The sequence below is a fragment of the Bos grunniens genome, chromosome 14 (genome assembly GCF_055505025.1).
Source record: "Bos grunniens cultivar Pamir isolate PY7600 chromosome 14, Bosgru_T2T1.0, whole genome shotgun sequence".
Taxonomy (NCBI): Eukaryota; Metazoa; Chordata; class Mammalia; order Artiodactyla; family Bovidae; genus Bos; species Bos grunniens.
In genome coordinates, this window is record NC_141178.1 from 35,661,523 (window position 1) to 35,683,906 (window position 22,384).

The window sequence follows — 22,384 nt, forward strand, 5'->3', positions numbered from 1 at the left end:
TTTTATTAAATTTACTAAGGGATCTAGGGCTTATTTGATCACTAGCTTCGTTGGCTTCATGAAGACACAGCCAGTGAAATTTGGGGATTCGATTTTCAAGATTTCTCACTTATGCTACTACAAAAGTCTCCTGATTGCTAATTCTACTTCCCTTCCAGTCTTCCTGGTCCACCCTTCAATTTCCTCCAACTTCAAACTGATTTACAATCATGCTTAAAATCCATTGGCAACCAATTCGAGTATACGTGTTTCAGACCTCTGCAACAGGCTTTTTTCCTGGACTCATCTTTCACTCTCTCATGTATCTACGCTAAGACAGTTTGTTTTCTCCAGACACACTCAACATAACCACCTCTGTGTCTGACACTACCAACCTCTATTTCCTTCTCAGACATTTTTTACACCGGTCTCTAAAGCCTTCTCTTCATTCAAGTCTCCTTGGTTCCCCAAACATTCACAAATTTCTCCTCTAATCCAATCTATTATGATACTAACCAAACTTGGAATATATATGATCACTATTGGTGTGTTCCTCACCCCTCCTGTGCTTGAGCATAGTAACTCCTTTTACTCTTGCCTTTCATTTGTACTGGCTCTTTTTCCTGGGTCACCCACTCAGGGCTGTCACCAGGAAAGCAGTATTGACCTGTTAGATGTTTTATCCTCAACTGATCAGATTTTGTCAGGAAAAAGTTCCTTTCAGTTCATAAACAAATTCTTATCCCTTTAGAAACCAGGAGACCTTTAGATGCTTTGTATGGTTCTGTTTGTATGAGAAGAGGCGGCCATTGACAAGGGCTGGGAAATGGCAGAAGCAATAGGAACGATGTGGATTCAGAAGCAGACATCTACCCAGCAGGTACAAGCAGAAGCTTTTGTGCAAGCTTATTTCTGAGATGAAAGAATTCAGTTAAGGAAGATCAATAACACAGTAAACATTTTCTCTTTCTTTTTGTTCACCTTTTTCCTAATGTTAAACATCTACCATGTATATTTTCAGAAGTCATGAGTCAAAAAGAATCATTTTGGGTTGTAATACATTAATTGATCTCTAGTATTCATCATTCCCTAGTCCCACTTTCTTTCTCCTTCAGTAGTAATGCCTTTATTTGAAATAAAAGAAAAGGATAAAATAAGATGTTGGGGGCAGAGAACAGGAGGCCAAAAAGACTTAATTACATGGACAGAAAATTCTAAAATACAAAATTCCAGCCAAAGTTGGAATTTCCCAGGAAGAAGTACAGAGAATTAAAATCCTATTTATAGACTTAGTGGCAGAGCCAAACCCAAAGAAAGAAAGACACATGCCCCTCCATATACACCCAAACATCAACCCAGAACTCCTAGCAGCCTGCTTCAGCCAGAGACATAGGGTCGAAATCATAGCAGAGTTTGGGTTGGAACAGAACAGTGGGCAGCCGTGACCACGGAAACAGCATAGAAAGAGCTCAGAGTCAGCTCTGTCTGTGTATGTTAGGGGTTTGAAGGGTCCCAACTGAGAGACTAAAATCCTCTGTGATCTAGGATTCCCTTTTGTTCATTCCAGTTGGAAAAGAGGATTGTAAATAAACCCTTTGGCTCTGGATCTACTGACACAACCAAAATGTTTTCTGAAACAGAACGAGGTACAGAACTTTGAGTTTCCACACTGAAAAAATCTACCATATCCATCAATTTACACACTTATAAAAGACAATCTGGGTTTACTATTTCCCATTCCTGTCCCTCCCTTCTCATGTTGGCTAGTAACAAACACCAATTGGCAGAGACTGATTACAAATGCAAACAGAATGATAGCTAAGTAAATACAGGAGTTTAACCACCACTCCTGCAATTATTTATGCTTACACATCCCAACTACATTCCCAAGTTCAAAAATTAGCTCTTCTTTTTCTCGGTACATTTTATTTCTTCATGATATATATTTTCCCAGCAAGTTCAGCTTATGTACCAGTGAAAACAGCAATCTACCAAGGATAACCAAACTGGGTTCTAATCGCCTCTCAAAATTATGTCTGACTTTGAGCAAGTCTTTCCCTTCCCACCTGTCTTAGTTACTCTCTCTCTGTAAACTGGGAATGGAACGTCTTGCTTTTCTCATTAAGTCTAGTGTCTGCTCTAAGTCATGTGATGCTATAATTCAATAAATGTTAAATGATGCCGACAATTTGCATCATATCCTTCAAAAGCACCTTGAGTGCTGAGGATGAATCCAATAAGTAAACTAAAATAAATTTGATTCCCTAAGAGAACTGTTTAATAGAAGAGTAACTGAGATAGCCTCAAATTAATTACTACCACTCGGTGGGTGCAAGAAATGATTCACTTCTTTCAACTTCAACTTGAGGGATTGATTTTATGGTTTCTCAGGTCTCTTTCACTGTTGAAATCCCACAAAATAAATGAATAATCAATAAAAGAAAAACCTGCTGTTGCTTAAGCCTGGGTTTCTGCTCCCTTCACCTTCCTTTGTTTTTCCAAAATCAGTGTTGCCATCATGATAAATACCCCTTAGACTCTGTTCCAATCACAAATCTGGATGCACAGTTTTCTTTTTGTAATAAAATATGCATGGGCAGTGATATTCTTTGCCATTGCCTTTTACTGTGCTGTGCACTACCCCAGAACACTGAAAAACTCTATATTCAAATATTAAAACAGAAGACCTACATGAAATATATACTTATTTTCATTTGAGTTTATTTAATAAGCCATTTGATCCAGAAGATCCTTCCATTAGTGTGACTGAAATCTGGCTAATTTGCTGCCTTAGGAACCACCATAAAAGTTACGATATTGCAAAAATCGTATTATAATTTTATTTTATAATAATACAGAAAATATGTCCTGCACCACACAATAGCAGACTCAAGGATATGGAGTAATGCCTCATTTATCCAGTATGGCTGGGTAATGAGGTGGTCCACTGTGATTCGTCCTGAGAACTAAAGCTTATTCCCTTTGCATGCCAAAAGGTTGTGTTTGAACTAATTTTGATGGAAAGATTTCCCAAACGTATTACACAATTTCTGGCTTAATCAAATATATACAAAAGCTATTAACATATTGTTAGTGATGAAGTCAGCATGTGGCTATCAGCCATCACTCTGGGCAACAGCACAGTCAGAGCAAGGCCTGGGAGGGGAAGGCTTGCTTGCTTGCTCCTTTGCTAAATGTTCTCGGTCGGTTATGCTTTCCAAGTCATGCGTATGAAAGACTTTATGTTTCCTTTCTCAGTATTAGTTGCCCTTTTATCATTTCCAATGTTCCTGCTCCAAGCAATTTTCATTCCTTTAAATTCCTGTTTTTAATTTGTAGAAAGCTCTGTAACAAAGAGCCGCTAGGAGGCATTGCGATTTTTGCATACAAGCTAAAGGAGGTACAACTAGAAATCAGTAAGAATGAATGAGGGGCCCTGGGTGGTCACGCAGCAAATGCTTCCACTGCCTGGTTCTTTACCAGGACCCAGAGAGTGAGGTTGCTAAGAATCATCCACAAGAGCAAGTACACTGATTCAGCCTCATATTTTTATCTCATTATTTCACCCAGATGGTGTCTCTTTAACTAGATTATAAAGTCTACACAGGAAGGAAATATATTTCATTCACTATTCATCTGACTTGCCCCACTACTTACTATAGTGCTGAGTACATAAAATGTTTTCATTTGATTTGTTTTTGCTTTTCCCCAGAAACCTGGAAAAATCCACATTTAAATGTTAATACAATATAATACTTAAAATTTCTGTCATTTATTAACAGCATTAATTTTGCCAAACCTTCCCTCCAATACAGCTGACTGACTTGCCCTAGGCATTGTTGTAAGTAAAGATTTCTTGTTTAATTTGTGGCACTATAATTAGAAACCAACCTCCGTATCAGTTACTCTCTTTTCCTGATTCACATTTTTTTCCCAGAGAATTTTTTTTCTGTCTGTGTAATTTGTAAGAAAAATTTTCAGCTCTGTGGTGAAGCCCAACTGTAGCCTTTATTTTCACACTTACCTATCCAGTAACTCATTAATATTTCTTAAGCTGTGCCTGCATCAAACTTTTCTTGGTGTGTCAAAGGATCTTTCCTTTGATCATAGCAGTCAAAAGAATTGTGAGTGGAGACTGCTTCTAGAAACAAAATGCAAAGGCATCTGACATTAATTTAACTCTCTGGCGCATTTAGATATTTATTCAGAAATTTCATTTCATGCCCTATGTTATCTCAATTATTTTCACACTGCAAAAGTCACTTCAGGATATCATCTTTTCTTATGACATCAATTTTCTCAGCATTAAGTTCTTGATTTGCCCAGGATGTAAAAGCCCACACTCGCTTGGTCACACTGCAAACCTCTCTTGCCTGTGTCTATAATGTTTTGGTTGCTTCTGAAAACATTCTCTAAACCTATAATGTGTCCAGACCACTTGTGTGTAGACAATTGGAAGGTAGGATGATCAATCTAAATACAAAACTCTAACATCAAGCACTGATTATCGTTTTGTACCTGCAGAGGAACTTACAGAGTGACCGCCTTATAAATGCTGCTGCTGCTGTGCACTCTCTAAGTCATGTCTGACTCTGTAGCCCGTCTGGCTCCTCTGCCCACGGGATTTCCCAGGCAAGAATACTGAAGTGGGTTGCTATTTCCTTCACCAGGGGATCTTCCTGACCCAGGGATCAAATTCACATCTCTTGCATTGCAGGTGGATTCTTCACCACTTAGCCAGCTGGGAAGGCCCTTATGTATGCTGCTGCTGCTGCTGCTGCTGCTGCTAAGTCGCCTCAGTCGTGTCCGACTCTGTGCGACCCCATAGACAGCAGCCCACCAGGCTCTGCTGTCCCTGGGATTCTCCAGGCAAGAACACTGGAGTGGGTTGCCACTTCCTTCTCCATTGCGTGAAAGTGAAAAGTGAAAGTAAAGTCGCTCAGTTGCGACTGACTCTTGGCAACCCCATGGACTGTAGCCCACCAGGCTCCTCCATCCATGGGATTTTCTAGGCAAGAGTACTGGAGTGGCTTGCCATTGTCTTCTCCACTTATGTATGATACCTGACATCAAATCCTCCTGGGGACAGTAAGGTCTGCTCAGATTCTAATACTACTGCAAGAATTCAGTGAGTATCTCCTTTAACACGCATTTGTTTTCTCAAAGCTAACTTTTAAAAACACCATCTCATTTAGCTGTGAAAAGGCAAATGCAAAAGCCACTTTTGTGCTCATAGCAAACATTTATTTTTCTTCCTGATACTCTCAAAAATCCAGAATGCTTGTAGCTTATCCTGGTCCTTAAGCCATATTCTCTGTAAGCAGAAAGTGGGACTGACACAATATAGTCTCATGGCTGGCTGAATATATTTAACCACAAAATATATGAGTGAAGGAAAATATACATGTACATCTAATAGAGAAATAATAAAATGCTCATGTACTCACCAAAGATTAGAGATATCCAGCACAGCAACCCCCTGAGCACCCTGTGAATCCATCCCAATCAAATTTCTCCCATCCAGAGGTAACCAGCATTCTGGGTGGCCTTACTGACATATATACAACAGCAAAATATATTCTCATCAACAGCACATGGAACATTCTTCAGGACAGACCATTTGTTAGGCCATAAGACACATCTCAGTCAATTTAAAAGAACTGAAATTATACAAATTATGTTCTCAGACCACAGTGGAACAAAAATAAATAAGAGAAGCAAATATGGGAAATTCACACATAGGTGAAAGTTAAACAACACAGTACTAAATAACCAATGGGTCAAAAAACACATTGCAAGAGAAATTAGAAAATATGTAGAGGTTAATAAAAGTGAGCACAAAACATACCAAAATTTATAGGATGCAGATAAAGCAGTGATTAAAGTGAAATTATAACTATAAATACCTGTATTTTAAAAGAGAAAGACCTCAAATTAATAACCTTCCACCTTAAAAATATAAAACAATAAAGCCAACTACCCTAAAGTCAAAAGGAAAATAATAATAAGAAAGAATAGAGTGGAAATAAAGGAAATTAAAAAAATTTAATAGAGACTAATCAACAAAAGTTGGATCTTTGAAAATATCAACAAAACTGAGAAAATTTTAGCTAAACTGACCAAAGAAAAAAGAAAAGACTAAAATTATTAAAATCAAGAAAGAAAGAGGACATCCCTACCAAACTGACAAAATTATAAGGAAATTCTGTGAACAATGGTGTGCCAACAAATTAAATATTTTACCAAAATAAGCAAAATCCTATAAAGATGGAAACTAACAACACTGACTCAAAGGGAAAATAAAGTTAAATAGAGCTTAAGGAAGTAAAAGACTGAATTAGTAAACAAAAAATTCCCCACAAAGAAAAACCCAGGGCCAAGATGATTTTGCTGGTGAATACTACCAAATGTTTACAGAAGAATTAATAACAAGCCCTCACAAATTTTTTTAAAAAATAAGAGGAACACTTCATAAGTCGCCATCTGAGACCAGTAGTACCCTGATGTGAAAACCAGACACAGAAATCAGTTAAAAAAAAAAAGAAAACTATAAATCAATATACCTTATAAACAGAGTTGCAAAAACTATCAATAAAACAGAGGCAAACGGAGTCCAGAAACATATAAAAAGGATTACACACTCCAACCAAATGGGATTTATCCCAGGAATGCAAGGTGGTTGGTTCAACACATAAAATATAATTAGTCAATGTAATGCACCAAAGTAATAGAGTAAAAGACCGAAAATATCATGTCCATATATGTAGAAAAATCATTTGACAAACCCAATATGGTTGTAATCTATAATAAAGACACTCAAGAGCAAGAAAAGAGAACTTCCTCAATATGATAAAGGACACCTATGAAAAACCCATCGCTGACACTGTATTTAACAGTGAAACACTGATTGCTTTCATGCTAAGATCAGGAACAAAACAAAAATGCCTATTCAACATAATACTAGAGTTCTAGTGAGGAAGTAGTTTAAGAAAAAAATTCTAAAGCCTTGCATATTGAAAAGAAAAATTTTAAATTTCTTACTTACTGATGGCATCATTCTGTATATAGAGAATCCTAAGGAAATCCACTTTAAAAACCACTAGGATTAATAAAACTTGTTCAGCAAGATTGCAGGATTTAAGATCAATACACAAAAAACAACTGCATTTCTTTACACTAGCAATAAAAGCCAAAAATGAAATTAAGAATGCAGTTTCATTTACAACCCCACAAAAAGAATAACATTGTTGGTAATAAAATTAATAAGTTATACACTAAAAACTACAAAACAGCATCAGAAGAATCTAAAGACCTAAATACACCGAAAGACATCTGTGTTCATGAAAGACTATTTTAACCTAGGAATTCTTAGGACTTCCATGGTAGTCTAGGGGTTTAGACTCCACACCCCCAATGTGGGGGACCCATGTTCCTTTCCTGGTAAGGGAACTAGATCCTCCATACAACAACTAAGATCCCACTGCTGTGACAAAGACCCAACATAGCAAAAAAAAAAAAAAAAAAGAGCAATTCTTCCCAAATTATTCACCAATTTGAAGGAATGTCTATCAAAATCTCAACTACGTTTTTTTTTCCCCAGAAAGTAACAAACTTAGCCTAATATTCCTATGCAAATGAAAATGGCTAGGCAAAGACAAAATAATCTTGAAAATGAAGAACAAACTTAAAAGTACTCTCACTTCCCAATCTCAAAACATACAGTACAAAGATACAGGAGTCAAGACTGTTTGGCATTGGCAAAAGAATAGACAAATTGATCACTAGGATTGAACTGACAAGTAGATCCATTTATAGTCATTTTCAGCAAAGGTGCCAAGACAATTCTATGGGGGGAAATATTCTCTTCAACAAGTGGTGCTAAGACTTTAGTGAAATTGGACCACTATGTCATATCATATACAAAAAATATGACACCAGAAGCACAAGCAAGGAAATAAAAAATTAAATGGGTTGGACCTTAATGAGAAAGAGGCCTAGGTATCTTCAAGCAGAGGAGCTGCCCACTACTCCATATTGGTGGGTCCAGCAGGAGTCTAAGGGTCTGGGCATCCCTCTGGGTGGTTCCTCGGGAGTCAAAGGGCCCAGCCATCCCTCTTGCTCCTGCGGCAGGGTTCGTCCGGGCTTCCCTGACCTTCTCTGCCCAGGGTGGCTGGGGCCTCAGCTGAGCGAGCGCCGACACCCCCCCAGTTGGAGGAAGGGGACGCTACCACACATACACCAAGTCCCCGGCTTCGAGCAGAACCCTAAAAAGCTAAGGATTACCTGGATCCTGCAGATAGAGGAGCTGACACTGAATTCTGAATTCTGGGTAGCTGGTGCTGCGGGGCGACCTGACCAGCGGCGCCATCTTCAACTCTGGCTGCCTGGCCCGGAGCACCGGCGGACAGGACTTGAGCAGCTCACCTGGCGGCCTCTGGCCTGGCGCCAGGGCTGGGAGTTCCTCCTGCATTGGGGGGCCCCCGAGCTGTTCTTCCGCTCTTGGACCACGCTGGAGCGGGGCGTCCAGCTAGTGCGCGAGCCAGGCGTGTTCACCTGGACCTACCGGGAGCCGCCCTCGGCGTCCTTGCCCTCCTCGGGCTGCACAAATGGAGCGCGTGACCTGCAAGGTACACCTGCAGCACCTGCGGATGGCCACGCCCCCTGAGCTGCTGTCCTGGCTGGTCAGCCTGCTGGTCAAGGCCGTGACGGCGTGGGGGGCGGTGACGGAGATGCGTGGCATCGCTCAGGTCAGCTTGCTCTGGTGCCAGAGCCAGCCTGGCAGCACCAAACTCACGCTGTGACCCAAGCCCATGCACAAAGACCTCACGGGCTGGCTCCAGAGCCACTGCGCGCCCAAAGATAGGGTCGCCAAGCCGGCCAGCAAGGGCCTCTGGGAGCTGTGTGCATCAGTGAGACCAACTGCAGCTGCGCCCACAGGGCCTGCGGGCTGGGGGAGGAAAAGCCCCGTGACCCTGCTCCAACCAGGCCTGCGGGGAGGAGCCGCTAGTGCGCCTTGATCAGGCTTCCCCCCACACCCATCCCCCGGGGCCATCCCATTGACACTGAATGGAGGTGGGGGCATTACATTTTAAGGGAGACCACAGAGCAGGGAGCCGAGGACATTGAAGGGGAGATGCAGGGTCTCAGCCAGTGCCCCTGAGCACCCCAGGATGGGCCGAAGGACGCCCCACGTGGTCTCCAGTCTAGACTGGGCAACCCGCCCCCTGATTGAGCGTTTGAGGAGCGTGGACAGGACGGGTCCATTGGCACGATGGGTGAGCCCAGCAGTGCGCCCTCTCTGTGCCACTCGGGCCCCAAAGCACTGCAGTCAAGCGGGGAGACCCGATGAAGGCGTCCTGAAATTTGTACTTTTTGTCTTAAGAGTGTCTTCAATGTAATATTTTTACTTAACGTTTTAAGCATGTACAGCACTTTGGTTTTAGGGATGCTGATTTCCCCTTTTGCAATAGTTTTTCCCTTCATTTGTTTTTTTTTTTCAGTGTCTTTCCGTTTTAAAGTGTACTTTTGCTGGGGAAAGGGCGGGCAGTTTCTTCTGGTTTCTCCAGCTTCTCCATAAACCTCCCCTGGGTGTCTCTATACCACATCTGCTTTAGGGGTGTTGAAGCCAAAAGTCGAAGCTTTGTGAGGAGGGCCAGAGCTCCGGCCGGCAGTGCTGGGAACACCAGCTCACATCAACCAGTGTACACAAGGACTTCCCTGGCGTTCCAGAGGTTAAGACTTCAGCCTTTCATGCAGAGGGTGTGGGTTCAATCCCAGGTCAGGGAGCGAAGATCCCACATGCCTGAGACTGAAAGACCAAAACATAAAACAGAAACAATAGTGTAACAAATTCAATACAGACTTTTAACAATGGTCCACATTAAAAAAAAAAAAAAAAAGATTTAAATTTTGTGCGTGTGTTAGTCACTTAGTGGTGTCCAACTCTTTGCAACCCCATGGGCTATAGCCTGCCAGGTTCCTCTGTCCATGGAATTCTCTAGGCAAGATCCTGGAGTGGGTTGCCATTCCCTTCTCCAGAGGATCTTCCCCATCCAGGATACCACAGAGATACCACTTCAAAGTTACTCTGGCTGTAATTAAAAAACAAACAAACAAGAACTAATAGGTGTTGGTGAGAATGTAGAGAAATTGGAATCCTCATGAAGTGCTGGTAGGGAAGTAAAATGGTAGAGCTTCTTTGGAAAACAGTTTGACAGTTCCTCAAAAAGTTAAACATAGAATTACCATCAGATCAGATCAGATCAGTCGCTCAGTCGTGTCCGACTCTTTTCGACCCCATGAATCGCAGCACGCCAGGCCTCCCTGTCCATCACCAACTCCCAGAGTTCACTGAGACTCATGTCCATCGAGTCCATGAAATTCTCCAGGCCAGAATACTGGGGTGGATAGCCTACCCCTTCTCCAGGGAATCTTCCCATTTCAGGGATCCAACCCAGGTCTCCCGCATTGCAGGCAGATTGTTTACCAGTGCTGAGCCACCAGGAAAGCCCAAGAATACTGGAGTGAGTAGCCTATGCCTTCTCCAGTGGATCTTCCTAACCCAGGAATTGAACCGAGGTCTCCAGCATTGCAGGAAGATTCTTTATCAGCTGAGCTACAAGGGAATTCCCATTTATACCCTTGGATATATACAGATTTAAGCATAAGTTTGGAGAAGGCAATGGCACCCCACTCCAGTACTCTTGCCTGGAAAATCCCATGGGCAGAGGAGCGTGGTAGGCTGCAGTCCATGGGGTTGCTAAGAGTCGGATATGACTGAGGGACTTCACTTTCACTTTTCACTTTCATGCATTGGAGAAGGAAATGGCAACCCACTCCAGTGTTCTTGCCTGGAGAATCCCAGGGACGGGGGAACCTGTTGGGCTCGCAGGTCGCACAGAGTCGGACACAACTGAAGCGACTTAGCAGCAGCAGCAGCAGCAGCAGCATTACCCAACAATCCCACTACCAGACATATACCCTGAGGAAACCAAAATTGAAAAAGAAACAGCATGGAGCCTACCAGGCTCCTCCACCCATGGGACTTTCCAGGCAAGAGTACTGGAGTGGGGTGCCATTGCCTTCAAAAACTTGTTTATGAATGTTCATAAAACCTTTATTCATAGTAGCCAAAAGGTAGAAATAACCCAAATATCTGTCAACTGGTGAATGAAAAACAAAATGTGAAATAGCCATATGTGAAATATTAACTATAAAAGTATTAAGAATAAATAAATATGCAAATAAGTGAACATATTCAGTCAGTGCAGTTCAGTCACTCAGCCATGTCTGACTCTTTGCGACCCCATGGGCTGCAGCATACCAGGCCTCCCTGTCCATCACCAACTCCCAGAGTTCACTCAAACTCATGTCGACTGAGTCACTGATGCCATCCAACTATCTCATCCTCTGTTGTCCCCTTCTCCTCCCGCCTTCAATCTTTCCCAGCATCAGGGTCTTTTCAAATGAGTCAGTTCTTCGCATCAGGTGGCCAAAGTATTGGAGTTTCAACCTCAACATCAGTCCTTCCAATGAATATTCGGGATTGATTTCCTTTAGGATGGACTGGTTGGATCTCCTTGCAGTCCAAGGGGCTCTCAAGAGTCTTATCCAGCACCACAGTTCAAATGCATCAATTCTTTGGGGCTCAGCTTTCTTTATAGTCCAATTCTCACATCCATACATGATCACTGGAAAAAACCATAGCTTTGACTAGACAGACCTTTGTTGTCAGAGTAATGTCTCTGCTTTTTAATATGCTATCTAGGTTTAAACAAAGAATCCTTAATATGCTATCTAGGTTGGTCATAACTTTTCTTCCAAGGAGCAAGCATCTTTTAATTTCATGGCTGCAGTCACCACCTGCAGTGATGTTGGAGCTCCCCCAAAAAAGTCTGTCACTGCTTTCACTGTTTCTCCATCTATTTGCCATGAAGTGATGGGACCAGATGCCATGACCTTAGTTTTCTCAATGTTGAATCTTAAGCCAACTTTTTCATTCTCCACTTTCACTTTAATCAAGAGGCTCTTTAGTTCTTCTTAGCTTTCTGCCGTAAGGGTGGTGTCATCTGTATGTCTGAGGTTATTGATATTTCTCCCAGCAATCTTGATTCCAGCTTGTGCTTCATCCAGCCCAGTGTTTCTCATGATGTACTCTTGCATAGAAGTTAAATAAGCAGGGTGACGATATACAGCCTTGACGTACTCCTTTCCCTATTTGGAACCAGTCTGTTGTTCCATGTCCAGTTCTAACTGTTGCTTTCTGACTTGCATACAGGTTTCTTAAGAGGCAGGTGAACATATTAAAAAGTTTTTAAAAGATAAAGGACTGATAGTTGTTACAGCATAGATAAAGCTTGAAAGCATTATGCAAAGTGACAGAAACCATACTCAAAAGGCCACTTATCATACAATTCCATGTATATGAAATATCCAAAATAGGCAAACCTGAACAATAGAAAGTAGATTGGTGGTTCCCAGGGCCTGAGTGGTGGGGGAAGCAGGGCATCACTGCAAGTAGATATGGCATTTCTTTCTGGAGTAATGAAAATGTTCTGGAATTAGTGATGATGGTTGCATGTAGTGGGACTATACTAAAAAAATCATTAGTAAATTGTCAATTTTAAAATGGCAAATTCGTGGTATATAAATTACGTTTCACATGAGTTGATTTAAACTATGTGTTTTCTATTCATTAATTTTTGTTCCAGTCTTCAGTCTGCTGTTATTTTTCTAATTCTTTAAGTTAGAAACCTAGTTTGTTATATTTGTGCCCCTCATTGTGGTTTTGACTTGCATTTCTCTAATAATTAGTGATGTTGAGCATCTTTTCATGTGCCTGTTGGAGAAAAGTCCTTTTAGGTTTTCTGTCCATTTTTTGATTGTTTTTTTTTTTTAATATTAAGTTGTATGAGTTCTTTGTATATTTTGGATATTAATCCCTTGTTTGGTCACATCATTTGCAAATATTTTCTCCCATTTCATAGGTTGTCTTTTATTTTTGTTGATGGTTTTCTTTGCTGTGCAAAAGCTTTAAGTTTGATTAGATCTCATTTATTTTTGCTTTTGTTTCTTTTGCCTTGGGAGGCTACTCTAAGAATATTTTCATATGATTTAGGTCTGAAAATGTCTTTCCTGTGTTCTCTTCTAGGAGTTTTATGGTGTCATGTTTTGTATTTGTGTCTTTCACTCATTTTGAGTTTATTTTTGTATATGGTGTGAGGGAATGTTCTATTAATAATCTCATTGTTTTACATGCAACTGTCCAACTTTCCTAGCACCACTTGCAAGAGATTGTCTTTTCTCCATTGTATTCCTTGCCTCCTTTGTCATAGATTAATTGACCATAGGTGTATGGATTTATTTCTGGAGCCCTCATTATTTTTAATGTTAATACTTAAGGCAATATTTTTCCTATAAATACTGTTTAAGGTATTCATACACATCCAGATAATTGGTGTTTAAATTATTATGCAGCTTTGAGTACATTCTAATTTTCATCATTATTTATTCTTGTACCTGAGTTGTTTATAAAATGTGTTTTGAAACTTTTGAGCTTACAGCTTTTCTTCTCATTATTATTTATGCTACGTTTTTAACCTAATTGCAATTTTGTCAGAGAATGCAATTTGCACAATACCATTTTAGTCAACTACTTGGTAGAATGAGAAACTTGAAAATCTCAGTGGCTTGACACACACACAAAAATTTCTCACATTGAGCTACTGTTCACTGGACTTTCCTGAGTGGCTCCCCTCCAAATAACAACGCAGGGATCTAGGCTACATCTAGGTAGCCTAGATGTACCTAGGTGCTTTGTCCCCCAGGGCCTCACTGAACACCCTGCTGCACTGAGCTAGCTGATGAGTGCTGAGAAAGAGTAGTTAGAGATCGCATAGCATATAGTCAGTGATCAGGTTTGAAAATAGCATTCACTTTCACCTACTTTCCTTTAACCAGAACTAATCCCATATTCCCATCTGGGTGCAAGGAGACTAAAACGTGGTGGACGCAGGAAGAGGAAGCATAGTTAGTAACCGTCTAACTAATCTGTGCCACTGATTACCACCCTTGGAAATCTGTTGAGATTAATTTTGTGGCTTCGCCATGGAAAATTTCATCAATCTTTTATGTTTAATTAGAAGTCATATGTATTCTGCAGTTGTTGGATAGTGTTTTATAAATCTCTAGCAGGTTTCATTCAGTCATAAACACACTTACTAATTTTTTTTTCTATGCTTGTTGTGTCAGTTGAGAGAAAACACTAAAATTTCAGACATTGTGAAATTGCCACTTCCTTCTTGTAGTCCTGTTAATTTTTTTGGATATATTTGAGGTTACTGGGTATATACAAATTTAGAATTATTACATCCTGGTAAATTGAATGATTTATCATTGATTAATGGTCATCTTTATCTCTAATAATTCTTCCTTCTTAAAATATATTTTGTCATATATTAATATACATATATCAGTTAGCTGAAATCATATATTTTCAACTAATACTGTAAGTTTATTAAGTTTCTTTTATATTTAATGGACCATTGTTATAGCAATAATAATTTGGGGAATTAAAAAACTTTAAGGTGAAAATTTTTAATTTTCATTAAAATATTTTTTAAGAGCATCTGATATTGCTGTAAGTCTCTAAAAAAATCTATTGGCTGTGAAGTGCTAACCACCCACAATCATGTCCATGTCTTGAATGATAACTAAATATGCTGACAATTTATTTTTTGAAGTACAATTGATTAACAATGTTATGGTAGTTTCAGGTGTATACAGCAAAGTGATTATATAACACACACATATACACATATATTTTTTCATATTCTTTTCCATTATAGTCATTATAAGATATGAACATAGTTCTCATGTGCTATACAGTAGGACCTTGTTGTTTATCTATTTTATATATAGTAGTTTGTACCTGCTAATCCCAAACTTCTAATTTATCCCTCCCACACCCACTTCCCCTTAGTAGCCGTAAGTTTGTTTTCTATGTCTGTGAGTCTATTTCTGTTTTGTAAATAAATTCATTTGTATCATACTTTAAACGCCACGTGTAAGTGATATCATATGATATTTGTCTTTTTCTGTCTGACTTACTCCACTTAGTATGGTAATCTCTAGGTCCATTCATGTGGCTGCAAATGAATGCCAACTTAATTAACATCACATAGAGAATCTTAACTAATCAGCTGATGGGATAAAGTATTAATATTTTACAGATTAGAATTACACAGGTATAAAATGAGATTTAAATGTTTTCTTTATAATATTTTAAATGTGCTTTGACATAGACATCAAATTAAGCAACTAATTTTTAACCAATACTTACTCTGGACTTACATTTACTCTGCAAAACATAAACCTTGATCAATACTCCAATCTAATGGCTGATTATTTCATCACTTTTCTCTTCATTGCCTACTCTGTTGACCTGCATTGCCTTTGCAGTTTCAAATGTGGTGCCATTACAACAATAATAGTACTTCTCCCCTCATATGGTTCACTGAAGTATGCAAAGAACTTTCAGGCATATTCATAGGTGCTCAATAATTATATTTGGAATTGAATTATCCTACTTCTTCTTGATCACCAAATAGGAGTTTAATAAAGAAACAATAAAGAATCATCTGTGGGTGGTGTTGAAGGCCCTGAAATTTGAGTTTGTTCCCAGTCTCTACACTGCATGTCTCCAGCTCCATGCACTTGAATTGTCTCCTGTACTGTCATTCCTTATTATGTGCTAAGAATGCAGCCAAAAAGACCACTCACTTTTTGAAGTACATCTAAGCTAAGGACATTAAATTCCATCTTTACTTTTGAATACAGATTTCTATGAAAAGCCCAATCCATTTTAAAAAGCTGAATGGATAACTTGAAAGTAATTTATAGCTGATTAATATTTAGGGACCAAAAAAAAAAAAAATCCAACACAAGAGTATTTCCCAGATTTATTGAACATTATTTTGATTAGGGCTTGATTGAATTTTCATTCACTCAGTTCTTACCTTTCTTCGTTCATCACTAGTCGATGGAATGTCACTGGCCATGTTGAGCTCTGCAGTTCTGCCACCAGTATTGAAATGATCTATTTCTATGGCAAGACTGCCAGCTTGAGATGGTCTTTTTCCTGCTGAGCCATTTGCAGTGATGGATGATACAAGGAACAGTAACACTTTCCATTTGGCGTCTTTTAGGCATTAACTGGATCTTTTATCCCACATCCTTTCAGCCAGCCCTACCCTCATTTTTCTTTGAGCTCATTGACTTCCAGACAAGAAAATGACACATTTCCTTAAGGAATCCCCCTTGTAGGAGTTGATGTCATTTTTTTAATTGAACTTCTTCAAAAAGACAGAAGTAACTCTTCATCCTGACGTTCTTCCATTGGAAACAAGGTGGAAATTTTGTTAAAATATGTGAACAGGGATTTCTTTACCTAACAATAGAATACATTGAGTAGAGGGAACCATATGAAGCTTGAAACAGAACATTTTACAAAAATTAAGAGAAAATAATAATTTACAACATTTGTAGGAATCAATGATTCCTTTGTATCAACAGTTGTTGCTTTTGCAAAATATTTTCATTTCTCCTTTCCCATACACATGGCAGAATTGTACTCCTTAGGTCCTTTGTGCTTGAAGCCATGCAGCTAGTTCTGCCCAGGGAATTTTCTGGGGATGTGAGTGTATCACTTCTAAGCTGGATCATCAACATGAGATTCTCAAAAGCTCTCTTCCTTTTGGCTGGTAACTGACAGTGACTATCTTATCAATCCCATTTCCTGAGTCCCTACCTTGAGGATTTGCAATTGACAGGTAACATGACCAAGAAATAATCTTTTGCTACCATAACAGCTGAGATGTGGAGGTTATGTGTTACTGCAACATAGACTATTAATAGTTTATTCTTATTGGATGAGACATTATAAAACTTGCTATTGCCAATAGCTAACAATTAAAAATATATCTGAAAAGCATTTAGATAAATTTAGAGATGAACCATCTTTTAAGGATTTCTAGTTTTCTAATCTCATAAAATACTACTTAGTGTTGCTGGACATAACTATAGGTAGGACACTCCAGATGTGAGTGCAGTAGGGGCACTTATAACTTCTGAGAAGTAATGTAGATTAAAAAGCATAGACTTAGGAGCATGGGTTTTATATCTAAAGGAATGGCAACCCACTCCAGTATTCTTGCCTGGAGAATTCCATGGACAGAGGAGCCTGGCTGGCTACAGTCCATGGGTTGCAGACGGTCAGACCTGACTAAGCAACTATACTTTCACTTTTCACATTCTGTGTTAGCTCTTGTTCTCTAAACTGTTTTTTAATACCTATTTACTTCTGGCTGTGTTGTATCTTAGTTGCAGCATGGGGCTCTTCCTCATGATGCACGGGCTTCTCTCTAATTGTGGCACACAGGCTCAGTAGATACTGTGGGCAGACTTAGTTCCTCCTCAGCATGTGGGATGCTATTTCTCAACCAGGGATTGAACCAGCATATCCTGCATTGGAAGGCAGATTCTTAACCACTGGCGCACCAGGGAAGTCCTTTGTTCTCTAAACTCTTGAAGCCTCAGTTTCCCCATCTGTAAATGGAGATAATAACTGTGCCCCATAGGCAGTTATAGGGAAAGCACCAGTCACACTGATTTGCTGCTCAGTCACTAAGTCATGGCCTACTCTTTGTGACCCCATGGACTGCAGCATACCAGTAGCCTGCACCAAGCTCCTCCATCCATGGGATTTTCAAGGCAAGAGTACTGGAGTGGGTTGCCATTTCCTTCTCCAGGGAATCTTCCCAACCCAGCGATCGAACCCCGGTCTCTCACATTGTAGACAGACGCTTTACCGTCTGAGCCACCAGGGAAGTCCAGTGACAATGACAGAGTCCCATTATAAGAAGGAGTAAATATTTACTCAAGGGCTGGGCTTAGAGAGGCTTGATAAACAGTGGTTCTCCTCTTATTTTGAAGGAATAACAACACAAATCTAAACCACCTTACCAATACTGCAAGGCTGTTATATCACTCATCCACCTTCTTTTCTTACTTTTTCTGTTCTTCCTGATTCTTTCTGATCCTGCTTCATATTTGATGGGAAAAATCAACCTGGATAGCAATTATCCCATGACATTTGTACCCAATAAGTCATTGGTAAGAGGAACATGGGTTTCCCAGGTGGTAAAGAACCCACCTGCCAATGCTGGAGACATAAGAGGGTTTGCTCCCTGGGTCAGGAAGATCCCCTGGAGGAAGGCACAGCAACTCATACCAGTATTCTTGCCTGGAGAAACCCAATGGACAGAGGAGCCTGGGAAGCTAAGTGCACAAGGGTCGCAAAGAGTCAGACATGACTGAAGCGACTTAGCATAACACAACGCAAAAGGAGCATGGTGATAACAACTCTGTTTCAAGCAGTGAGCAGCTGCGTTGTATACCTGCTCATTGCTCTGGACACTTTCCATGCATTCTTACAACAGCCCAGTAAGGCAGGAAGTTCAGTTCTCAATTTGCTAATGAGAAGGTTGAGAGTGGACATCTGCTAGTGGTCATGCAGCTATTAATTGACACAGCCAGAATTTGGTCCAGAATGGTCTGAAGACTGGCCTCTTACATGCCAAGTAGGGGACGCAAATATCCAGGTTTGCCTCAAACTATAAAGTTATGACCAACCTAAACAACATATTAAAAAGCAGAGACATTACTTTGCCAACAAAGGTCCACCTAGTCAAGGCTATGGTTTTTCCTGTGGTCATGTATGGATGTGAGAGTTGGACTGTGAAGAAAGCTGAGCACCAAAGAATTGATGCTTTTGAACTGTGGTGTTGGAGAAGACTCTTGACAGTCCCTTAGACTGCAAGGAGATCCAATCAGTCCATTCTAAAGGAGATCAGTCCTGGGTGTTCATTGGAAGGACTGATGCTAAAACTGAAAATTCCAATACTTTGGCCACCTCATATGAAGAGTTGACTCATTGGAAAAGATTCTGATGCTGGGAGGGATTGGGGGAAGGAGGAGAAGGGGACGACAGAGGATGAGATGGCTGGATGGCATCACCGACTCGATGGACGTGAGTCTGGGTGAACTCTGGGAGTTGGTGATGGACAGGGAGGCCTGGAGTGCTGCGATTTATGGGGTCGCAAAGAGTCGGACACGACTGAGTGACTAAACTGAACTGAACTGATAACTAGTCTAGTGTCCTGGCACTCCATCTGTTTAAGCATGTGTTTTGGGTTTTTCATTTTTCAGTTCAGTTCAGTCACTCAGTCATGTCTGACTCTTTGCGACCCCATGAATCGCAGCACGCCAGACCTCCCTGTCCATCACCAACTCCCAGAGTTCACCCAGACTCACGTCCATTGAGTCGGTGATGCCATCCAGCCATCTCATCCTCTGTTGTCCCCTTCTCCTCCTGCCCCCAATCCCTCCCAGCATCAGAGTCTTTTCCAGTGAGTCAACTCTTCGCATGAAGTGGCCAAAGTACTGGAGTTTCAGCTTTAGCATCATTCCTTCCAAAGAACACACAGGGCTGATCTCCTTCAGAATGGACTGGTTGGATCTCCTTGGAGTCCAAGGGACTCTCAAGAGTCTTCTCCAACACCACAGTTCAAAAGCATCAATTCTTTGGTGCTCAGCTTTCTTCACAGTCCAACTCTCACATCCATACCTGACCACAGGAAAAACCATAGCCTTGACTAGACGAACCTTTGTTGGCAAAGTAATGTCTCTGCTTTTGAATATGCTATCTAGGTTGGTCATAACTTTCCTTCCAAGGAGTAAGCGTCTTTTAATTTCATGGCTGCAGTCACCATCTGCAGTGATTTTGGAGCCCCAAAAAATAAAGTCTGACACTGTTTCCACTGTTTCCCCATCTATTTCCCATGAAGTGATGGGACCAGATGCCATGATCTTTGTTTTCTGAATGTTGAGCTTTAAGCAAACTTTTTCACTCTCCACTTTCACTTTCATCAAGAGGCTTTTTAGTTCCTCTTCACTTTCTGCCATAAGGGTGGTGTCATCTGCATATCTGAGGTTATTGATATTTCTCCGGCAATCTTGATTCCAGCTTGTGTTTCTTCCAGTCCAGCGTTTCTCATGATGTACTCTGCATATAAGTTAAATAAGCAGCGTGATAATATACAGCCTTGATGTACTCCTTTTCCAATTTGGAACCATTCTGTTGTTCCATGTCCAGTTCTAACTGTTGCTTCCTGACCTGCATATAGATTTCTTAAGAGGCAGATCAGGTGTTCTGGTATTCCCATCTCTTTCAGGATTTTCCACAGTTTATTGGGATCCACACAGTCAAAGGCTTTGGCATAGTCAATAAAGCAGAAATAGATGTTTTTCTGGAACTCTCTTGCTTTTTCCATGATACAGCAGATGCTGGCAATTTGATCTCTGGTTCCTCTGCCTTTTCTAAAACCAGCTTGAACATCAGGAAGTTCACGGTTCACATATTGCTGAAGCCTGGCTTGGAGAATTTTGAGCATTACTTTACTAGCGTGTGAGATGAGTGCAATTGTGCGGTAGTTTGAGCATTCTTTGGCATTGCCTTTCTTTGGGATTGGAATGAAAACTGACCTTTTCCAGTCCTGTGACCACTGCTGAGTTTTCCAAATTTGCTGACATATTGAGTGCAGCACTTTCACAGCATCATCCTTCAGGATTTGAAATAGCTCCACTGGAATTCCATCACCTCCACTAGCTTTGTTCGTAGTGATGCTTTCTAAGGCCCACTTGACTTTACATTCCAGGATGTCTGGCTCTAGGTCAGTGATTACACCATCGTGATTATCTGGGTCATGAAGATCTTTTTTGTACAGTTCTTCTGTGTATTCTTGCCACCTCTTCTTAATATCTTCTGCTTCTGTTAGGTTCATACCATTTCTGTCCTTTATCGAGCCCATCTTTGCATGAAATGTTCCTTTGGTATCTCTATTTTTCTTGAAGAGATCTCTAGTCTTTCCCATTCTGCTGTTTTCCTCTATTTCTTTGCATTGATCGCTGAAGAAGGCTTTCTTATCTCTTCTTACTATTCTTTGGAACTTTGCATTCAGATGCTTATATCTTTCCTTTGCTCCTTTGCTTTTCACTTCTCTTCTTTTCACAGATATTTGTAAGGCCTCCCCAGACAGCCATTTTGCTATTTTGCATTTCTTTTCCATGGGGATGGTCTTGATCCCTGTCTCCTGTACAATTTCATGAACCTCATTCCTTAGCTCATCAGGCACTCTATCTATCAGATCTAGGCCCTTAAATCTATTTCTTACTTCCACTGTATAATCATAAGGGATTTTATTTAGGTCACACCTGTATGGTCTAGTGGTTTTCCCTACTTTCTTTAATTTAAGTCTGAATTTGGCAATAAGGAGTTCATGGTCTGAGCCACAGTCAGCTCCTGGTCTTGTTTTTGCTGACTGTATAGAGCTTCTCCATCTTTGGCTGCAAAGAATATAATCAATCTGATTTTGGTGTTGACCATCTGGTGATGTCCATGTGTAGAGTCTTCTCTTGTGTTGTTGGAAGAGGGTGTTTGTTTTGATCAGTGAATTTTCTTGGCAAAACTCTATTAGTCTTTGCCCTGCTTCATTCTGTATTCCAAGGCCAAAGTTGCCTGTTACTCCAGGTGTTTCTTGACTTCCTACTTTTCATTCCATTCCCCTATAATAAAAAGGACATCTTTTTTGGGTGTTCTAAAAGGTCTTGTATGTCTTCATAGAACCGTTCAACTTCAGCTTCTTCAGCGTTACTGGTTGGGGCATAGACTTTCATTTTTATAAAAGTATTATTATTAATAATTGTATTAAAATATTCTGAATTTTCTAGGCTTTTCATTTTAAAATTTAGCTTCTGCCATGACTTCAGGTAGTCCATATGTGAACTGCATGTGCCATAAAGAGAGTTCTTAACTTAATAGCTGGTTGTATTTGGAAACCAACCAGAGATGACCTCTCTTTCTTCTTTCTTTCTAGATGCAGTGTAATAATACCTTTCTTGGAAGGAAATAAAGTGATCTTCTACACTAGGGCTTGGGAAGAAAGATCCTTCAGTCTTTGGAGGTGTTAGTGACAAAAGTGTTTACTACTATCGCCCCTTCCAAGTCAATGAGCACACATGCAAATGGTGCCATGGCCAGCACTACAAGCAAGACACATGAAGCCACCAGAGTCCCAGGGCACAGGGGAAGGCGAGACCTGAGAAACTGTGGGTTAGGTGAACGTAAAACATATGGGAGATAGAGACTGAGGCCCCTTGCATATAGTATGTAGAGAATAATTCATACTACAGTGGTTTTATTATTTATTATATGCTCTAAATCTATAACTTTTTAGTTCTGTTATTATTTGGCAACTTTTAAAAATATTTGAATAACTCTTTAGCAGCA

General features: G+C 40.3%; 1 long non-coding RNA gene across 2 annotated transcripts in view; it reads right to left on the bottom strand.

The window, feature by feature from the left end:
* Positions 1 to 9,462: 9,462 nt before the first annotated feature.
* Positions 9,463 to 22,384, bottom strand: part of LOC147359268 (uncharacterized) — a 159,569-nt gene continuing 146,647 nt past the window's right edge. Inside the window, exon 5 of one of the 2 annotated variants that reach the window (XR_015140659.1) lies at positions 9,463 to 9,787. This is a non-coding gene — a long non-coding RNA (uncharacterized LOC147359268). The remainder of the gene's footprint in view (positions 9,788 to 22,384) is intronic. The other variant, XR_015140654.1, reaches the window with a different exon arrangement.